The sequence below is a fragment of the Pongo abelii genome, chromosome 2 (assembly GCF_028885655.2).
Source record: "Pongo abelii isolate AG06213 chromosome 2, NHGRI_mPonAbe1-v2.0_pri, whole genome shotgun sequence".
Taxonomy (NCBI): domain Eukaryota; kingdom Metazoa; phylum Chordata; class Mammalia; order Primates; family Hominidae; genus Pongo; species Pongo abelii.
In genome coordinates this window covers 176,817,404-176,826,048 of record NC_085928.1, presented here as the reverse complement: position 1 = coordinate 176,826,048, position 8,645 = coordinate 176,817,404, and the positions used below count along the sequence as shown (strand labels likewise).

The 8,645-nt window shown below is 34.2% G+C and overlaps 2 long non-coding RNA genes across 2 annotated transcripts in view; one reads left to right on the top strand and one right to left on the bottom strand.

Annotated features, from left to right (window-relative positions):
- LOC129058710 (uncharacterized) overlaps positions 1 to 4,114 on the bottom strand; it is a 32,889-nt gene extending 28,775 nt beyond the window's left edge. Inside the window, exons 1-2 of the long non-coding RNA XR_008524015.1 lie at positions 4,085 to 4,114; positions 751 to 855 (exon numbers count right to left, since the gene is read on the bottom strand). This is a non-coding gene — a long non-coding RNA (uncharacterized LOC129058710). The remainder of the gene's footprint in view (positions 1 to 750; positions 856 to 4,084) is intronic.
- LOC129058708 (uncharacterized) overlaps positions 1,990 to 8,645 on the top strand; it is a 67,915-nt gene continuing 61,259 nt past the window's right edge. Inside the window, exon 1 of the long non-coding RNA XR_008524013.1 lies at positions 1,990 to 2,217. This is a non-coding gene — a long non-coding RNA (uncharacterized LOC129058708). The remainder of the gene's footprint in view (positions 2,218 to 8,645) is intronic.

Below are 8,645 nucleotides of genomic sequence, written 5' to 3'. Positions count from 1 at the left end.
GTGATTAAGCTTGAAAATTGAGAGGAAACTGTGGTGTTTGATAAATAAGAATTTAATATTATATTAATATTATTGTCTTTTAAATAACCATAACATAAACTTAAAGCAAATAATATGTGTAGCGAATTAAGTGCACTAAATAATTTGAATAACTCAACATAATAAAATGTTGAGTTTAAGAGTAGCAAATAAAGGAGTGACATAAAAAAGAAAAAGCTATGCTTACAAAAATGCTCATTATAGAATTACAACACTGAGTATTTGGAACTTAAATTATTAATAAAAAGGCATAAGAAATGTTATGCTGTATCCACTAGATGGAGTGTGATGCAACTATTTTAAAAAGTTATGAATTAGTATAGAAATTGTATATAATATAATGTTAGCTTAAAAGTATAAATTTACTTAAAAATGCACATATGCAAGAAATAAAACATGCAAGTATGGAATTATAGGTAAATGCTTTCTTATCCTGAATTTTTCTCTATTTTACCAAAATGTTTTAGTGTGAAAAAAAAATTTATATTGCAAATATGATTATATATAAATAAGAACCAATAATTTTTCACAAAAGCTGTTTCTTTGTAAATAAAATGCTTCTGAAACGAGACATTAGCTAAACAAATGCCGAAGATTATATTAATGGTATTACTGCTTGTATATTACTTAGTGTAAGTTAAATTCTGTACTAAAACTCAAAATGTAAAATGACTAAAATATACTTTTTATTTCTTGCAGTTCTGAACTTACCTGGTGACTATGGCAATGGACAATCACTCAGAAATCAGGCTCTGGGAGGCTTTGCTATCTTCAGTAATGCCTTCTAAGGTCTTTTGGGAATCATCTCCATTCCAGCTAATGAGAAAAGGAGGAGAGTATTTTGGATCAGTTCTGGAAATGGTACAATTATTTTTGGAAATGTCACTTTCTGTATCTATTACTGTGTAAAGGATCACTCCAACACTCCATGTCCCAAAACAACTACACTGTTTCCCCTGATACACACAATTTCATGATTTGATTGAGTTGATCTTCTGCTAGCCTTGTTTTGGCTAAGTCATTGGCTGCATTCAGCTGATGGATCAGTTGGGACCTGGTCAAGTAGTCTTTCATTTTAGGCTTCTCCAAAGCATAGGCATAGAAAAGCAATGCCTATGCTTTGGAGAACCCTAAAATGAAAGACTAAAATGCAAGTGGAAGGTGGAGGATGCAAACAGAAGCTGCAAGATCCTGCAGAGATAACAACATTATTCCTGCCATATTTTGTTGCTCAAAAGAAGTCCCAAGGCCAGTCTGAATTAAAAGAGGTTGGAAATGAACTCCATCTTTTGATATGAAGAGTTGTAAAGTCACCTTGTAAAGCAATGGAGATGTACAGAGATATAATGCACTAGGAGGCATTGTAACAATGTAGCACACATCATTTAGAACTTAGATATATGGCTATACTTATGTAGAAGTGAGAGTAAGAAATGGAGTCTGGCTCTGTGCCCAGGAAGACATCACCCATTTTAATGAGTCACAGACACTGTCTTTTACAGTATCATAGATAAACATGTTTTTGTTTGTTTGTTTTTACTTGTGAACTGTGTTAAGACTCTAACAAAATCTAATGAATAACTACATTGAAGGTTAGTATTAAGTTCTATTATTACATGCAAGCTTTCACTTGTAGCAAAGCCTCTTGATATTATAATTCTCTCCATTGGACTATAGTATGCTTATTTTGTTTGCCAACCTAGCCTGGGCATGATAAATTTAAGTTCCACCACACCTGGTATACCACAATAGTGGCCAGAAACTCTAGGCAAATACACAGGTGAGATATAGGGAAATAGAAACCAAAGAAGTACAGTCAACCTTAAGTCATATTTAGGGTAGTACTTTAAAACCTCTTCTATGTCATGCTGAGGGATTTGTAGGTTATTACCTTGAAGGTGTTGATATTGTTTGGTTGTGTCCCCACCTAAATCTCATCTTGAATTGTAGATCCCATAATCCCCACAAGTCCTGGGAGGGACCCACTGGAAAGTAATTGGATCATGAGGAGTATTTCCCGCATGCTGTTCTCATGACAGTAAGAGAATCTCAAGAGATCTGATGGTTTTATAGGTGTCTGGGATTTCCTCTCTGGCACTCATTCTCCTGTCACCCTGTGAAGAGGTGCCTTCTGCCATGATTAGAAGTTTCCTAAGAACTCCCCAGCCATGCTGAACTGTGAGTCAATTAAACCTCTTTCCTTTATGTAAATTACCCAGTCTTGGGAACCTCTTCACATTAGCATGAGAATGGACTAATAATGGTGTGTACTCTTGATACATTTTTAAGGAGAGGAAGAAGATAAGCAGAGTTATGTTTTAGAAGGGTAAATATGGTTGCAATAAAGAAAATATTTTTCCAGGGTAAGTGATTGAAGATAAGTAATTAGATTACATGCGATTAATGTCTGAATGAGTCAAGAACGAAAGAGAAGATAGATTAAAGAGAATATTTGAATTATACTTGACATAACTTGATTGCTCTTGATGAGCAGGAAGGTGGAGAAGGGATAGGCCTCGCTTTTTGCAAGTTGTGCCTTTTAAAGACATTTGAGTAAAAGGAAAGTGGAGACTGAAATGCAGCTCTTGTTTAATTTTCCAGTCCTTGAGTCCTGTTAGAACTATATATTCCAACAGAAGCTGTGTTTTCTCCTAAAATATCCAACCAAGTGGGGCATCTATTTTTAATTTATTCACCAATAGAATATCTTTTTCAAGTTTCAACATCTAGAGAAGTACCATTTTTCAAAATTTCAGAAAACTGCTGCTTAACCTGGAAGTAGTTTTGGCTGAGGAAGTTAAGAATAATACTTGGGTTTATGACTTGAGTTATTAGGTCAAGTTTTAGAGTTTTGTGTCTCAATATGCAGTTCTTGGAACATGAGCATTAGCATTGTTAGGTAACTTATTAGAAATATAAAATATTCAATCAGAATACTCAATTAGACTATGCATTTTAACAAGATCAATAGGTAATTTATATTAATATATATGTTACAGTTTGGGAAGCACTGCTTTAAAGATAATGAATGAATGCCTCAGCATTTGGTTATTAGGGAGTATTCCTCCATGGGCCTGGCCAGAAGATACTCCAGTTATAGGAGAAAGCCATGAGTCACCTCGACCAATGGGTTCTTGCTGTATCTGTAGAAGGCTCAGAGGAAGCAAGGACCTTTCCAAAGCTGTGAAATAAGTAAAATAAAAGGAGGAAGGATTTTGTAAGCTGATGGGAATAAAAATTTTAAAAAATTGCATTTTTCTATTTCTATGTTGGCATAGCTCAGTGAGGCATAAAGAAAATGCAAGATATACAAGGATATACTAATTTCCTAGGGAAAGGTCATAAGAAAATATCAAAAACTAGGTGGCTTAAGACAACATGCATTTATTCTTTCACAGCTGTGGAGGCTGGAAATCCAAAATCAAGGTATTGGCAGGGCCATGCTTTCTTTGAAGCCTCTGGAGGAGGATCTTGCCCTGAATTTTCTTGCTTTTGGTAGTTTATTGGCAATCCTTGGCTTGTAGGAGCACCACTCCTGTCACATGGTCACCTTCTCCCTGGTATGTCTTCACATTGTCTTCCCTCTATTCATGTCTGTCTCTGTCTCCAAATTTACCCCTTTAATAAAGACAACAGTCATATTGAATTAAGACCCACTCTAATGACCTCATTGTAACTGACTACATTAGCAACAATCCTATTTCTAAATCTGACCCATTTCTCAGGTACTGGGGATTGGAACTTCAACATCTCTTTTTAAGGGACACAATTCAACCTATAATAAAGAATAAATAATTATCACACATTTGTTTAAATAATATTTTGGAAACTCTCTGATAATGTATCAGAAAGTTTCCATAGTCAGTAATACAGAAAATCATATTGTAACCAGAAAAAAAAGTATCAATCTAAATCTAGTATTAAAATAATGTAAAAGTAGAAAAACATGAGACCTATAACTAAAGGATCAATTAAATTATAAAGTAAAAAAGGGTCAAGAATAGTAACTTTATAAAATTCTAGGACAGGACGCACATAAACATACCTTAAAGGCAGAGTAGAATCTTAGACTCCTAAGGTGTAAGCCCTCAACAGTTGTTTCCATGGCTACCTCTGCTTCTTTCCTGTCGCTGCTCAACTTTTAATCTACTACTGAGGTTTTTCTTGCTTTCCCTATATAAAACAGCAATCCTAATCAATCTCCAGGGCTTCCCTATCACCCTTACCATGCTTAATTTTTCTCTAAGTAGCTTTCTGGAGTGCATCTTAGCTAACTGTTTCTTTCTTTATATATATCTTCTCCCATTAATATAAAATCCTTGAATGTTAAAAGTTTTTCTTTGCTGTTCACTATTACATTCAATGTTAGTCTGTATCTTTATCTAGGTACAAACAAGCACTAAATGAGTGTTTGTTTCACTGGCACACAACTTTCCCAAAAACATGGTTTACAAAATAATTATCAAAAATCTTCCAATTTAACATAACTCCTGGCAAGCTCTCCTTGATGTATTTTATTCTGTTGTGAGGACAGTAAAGAGAACAATTACAGTTGACATGAAGACTGCAAAAATAAACCTTTTGCAAGAATCTAGAAATTTAATGAAGCTGTTGGTAAGTGCACCCAGCAAGCATGAGGTTAAAACATGAGTTCTGTTTTTCTTCACTGTGAAGCCCTAACATAGAAATAGAGGGCAGCCTGTTATTAAACAGCAAATTCTCTACTATGATGTCATTGCTTGTAAAGGGAATTAGAGTCTTTAAAAACAGAAAAACCTACTTTCTTCAGGAAATATGACTGTATCTACAAATACACTGTCAGAGCAAAGGAAAAGAAAATCATAAACAAAAAATATTCACAAGAAAAAAATTCCAAGGGAAAAAAAATGAAAACCAAAACTAAATATTTTTCTATAAATTTTGTAAAAACGTAACAAGATGATTGTAGTTGAGAAACAAATCCACATTGTAGAAATACACAAAGTTAGGAAAGAAATGCAAAGACAAGAGGATATACTGAAATCTGAAGAAGGAAAACAAAAAAAAAAGTTATAAAAATTAAATCATCACAAAAATGAAGACATGTTGGAGGGGATACAAAGAGTAGCATCCTGCCCCAAATATCATACAGATATTCACTAGGATGTACACTGGGGCAGTTTGAAAACAATTTAACTGAGAAGCAATCTACACTTAAATTTTGGGCAAGTACTGGTGATCTGGAATCATGCTTGAAGATTTGGGATCATTTGGTCTTTAAGAACTTTGAAAATTGGCCGGGCACGGTGGCTCATGCCTGTAATCCCAGCACTTTGGGAGGCCGAGGCGGGCGGATCACGTGGTTAGGAGATCGAGACCATCCTGGCTACAATGGTGAAACCGCGTCTCTACTAAAAATACAAAAAATACAAAAAAAAAAAAATTAGCCGGGCGTGGTGGCAGGCGCCTGTAGTCCCAGCTACTCAAGAGGCTGAGGCAGGAGAATGGCGTGGACCCGGGAGGCGGAACTTGCAGTGAGCGGAGACCGCGCCACTGCACTCCAGCCTGAGCGACAGAGCGAGAGCGAGACTCCGTCTACAAAAAAAAAAAAAAAAAAAAAAGAACTTTGAAAATTAACCAGCTGAACCATGAAAGAGTCTCACACTAAGGAGAAACTGCTAGTGATATTTTTCTAACTAATCAGGACAGATGCAATAGGGACAAAGGAACAAGATCACATAAGAGGGGAATATGTAACAAAGTTGAGAGATGTCAGAAAATAGAGGGTTTTTTTTTTTAATCACTTTACAAAAACGACAGAAATTTCTGGAGAATTGAAAGTATAAAAGCTTCCCTGGCCAATTTATCTTATTTAAAAGGTCAAGAAAATAAACCTAGCTTAATAATGAGTAACAGAAAATAATTGAGATCAAGAATTCCATTCAGAAGTATTTTTTTCAAAGTATAAAAACAGAATAACATCTTTACAGACAATGAAAAGATGTCAGAAAGTCATGACCACATATATTAAAATTATATTTAAATTAAACTAAAAACAGATAAAAAATATAAAAACACAACAAAGTCAGAAATATAAAAACTCAGAAAATAGACATGAGACTTCAAGAAATATTTATGAAATAGTAAAAGGAAACATTCCAGAAATGAAGAATAAATGAGAAATAAAATATTTTTTAAAAAGATCAAGAAAAATGACATAAGAAGCTAGAAGGTTAAAGAATGAAACTTTCTTAAAAACTAATAAAAGTTATAATAAGAAATGAGAAAAAATAGAGAAGTTAGGTAAACAAAAGCCAATTCGTGTATACCAAAGGTATACATGTATATATAAGAAATATATATATATACACATTATATATATAAGAAAACAGAGTGAAATAGCCCAAATACTAGCAACCTAAAAACTACATTTCAAAATATTTGACATTTTTTTGTAAAGAATTAAAACATTTGAAAGTTTGTATCAAAAGGGCATTCTACAATAAACTTAAAGCAAATACAGTTGAAACTAATCTGCTAAAATAGGTAGACGTAAAAAAACAAATGAGCAAGCAAACCACAAAGGTCATATTATTCAAGCTCATCATCACTGGCCATCACAGAAATGCAAATCAAAACCGCAATGAGATACCATCTCACACCAGTTAGAATGGCAATCATTAAAAAGTCAGGAAACAACAGGTGCTGGAGAGGATGTGGAGAAATAGGAACACTTTTACACTGTTGGTGGGACTGTAAACTAGTTCAACCATTGTGGAAGTCAGTGTGGCGATTCCTCAGGGATCTAGAACTAGAAATACCATTTGACCCAGCCATCCCATTACTGGGTATATACCCAAAGGACTATAAATCATGCTGCTATAAAGACACATGCACATGTATGTTTATTGCGGCACTACTCACAATAGCAAAGACTTGGAACCAACCCAAATGTCCAACAATGGTAGACTGGATTAAGAAAATGTGGCACATATACACCATGGAATACTATGCAGCCATAAAAAATGATGAGTTCATGTCCTTTGTAGGGACATGGATGAAATTGGAAATCATCATTCTCAGTAAACTATCACAAGGACAAAAAACCAAACACCGCATGTTCTCACTCATAGATGGGAATTGAACAATGAGAACACATGGACACAGGAAGGGGAACATCACACTCTGGGGACTGTTGTGGGGTGGGGGGAGGGGGGAGGGATAGCATTAGGAGATATACCTAATGCTAAATGACGAGTTAATGGGTGCAGCACACCAGCATGGCACATGTATACATATGTAACTAACCTGCACATTGTGCACATGTACCCTAAAACTTAAAGTATAATAATAATAAAAAAAAGAGAGAGTAACATCTAAAAAAAAAAAAAAGAAAATGAAAGATAGATGAATTTTTTGACAATGTTTTATGCAGGAAAATATTGAATAGCATATTAAAATATGAAAAGGGAGAAAAGCCCAGCCAACAATTTTATTTCCATCTCTTGAACATAAATGTTCAACCTTACTAAGAGTAATAAAAATATAAATAAATACCATACGAATTATTACATTTCACATATGTTTTCAAATATCTAAAAGTTTAGTAACAGAAAGTGTTTGTGATAATAGAAATTTGTGCATATTTCTGGAGAAAGTGTAAATTAAGATAATCCCATATAGAAGACTAGCAATTTCTATAAAAATTGTGAGTACTAAAATCCTTGATAAAAAAATTCTCCTTTTAGAAGTTTATACTACAGATATATTTGCAAAGTAGGAAATGATACATATAAAATGTTTGCAGTCTAACAAATTTTTAGTAGCAAAATACTGAAAATAAAATTTTATTATTGGAGGAATGGCTAAATAAATTTTGATGACTTCATAAGCCACTTGAAAATTAATGAGCAATCTTGGGATGTTGAGGCAGGAGAATGGCATGAACCCAGGAGGCAGAGCTTGCAGTGAGCTGAGATTATGCCACTGCACTCCAGCCTGAGTGACAGAGCAAAACTCAGTCTCAAAAAAAAAAAGAAATTAATGAGAAATCTCCTTTTTTTTACAGTTATAAATGGTGGCTAATTTATACAGCTTAATAAAAAACAATGTGAATGGCAGTGCAGGTAGTGTGTTGTATCATTTAAAAAAAATGAAAAGATATGAATGTGTGTATGTTTACTTATACATGCAACAAATATTTCTAGAAGAACTCTAAAATTAATAAAATTGCTGCCTCTATGTAAATGAATTAGGGGGCTAGAAGGTGGAGTGTGGAGAGTTTATATTGCATGTTGCATTAGTTTTCTAAGGCTGCCAAAGCAAAATACCACAGAATAGATTAAAAAAGAGAAATTTATTTTCTCACAGTTCTGGAGGCTGGAATTTCAAGATCAAGATGGTAGAAGGGTTAGTTTCTGGTGAGGACTCTGTCTTCAGTTTGCAAATGGCCACCTTCTCACTGTGTCCTCACATGACCTTTCTTTTGTGAGCATGTGCAGACAAATAAGAGATCTTCAGTGTCTCTAACTCTTCTTGTAAGGACACTAATCCTATAAGATTTAGAGGCCCACTTTTATGACTTTATTTAACCTTAATTAGTTTCTTAAAGGCCTTATCTCCAAATC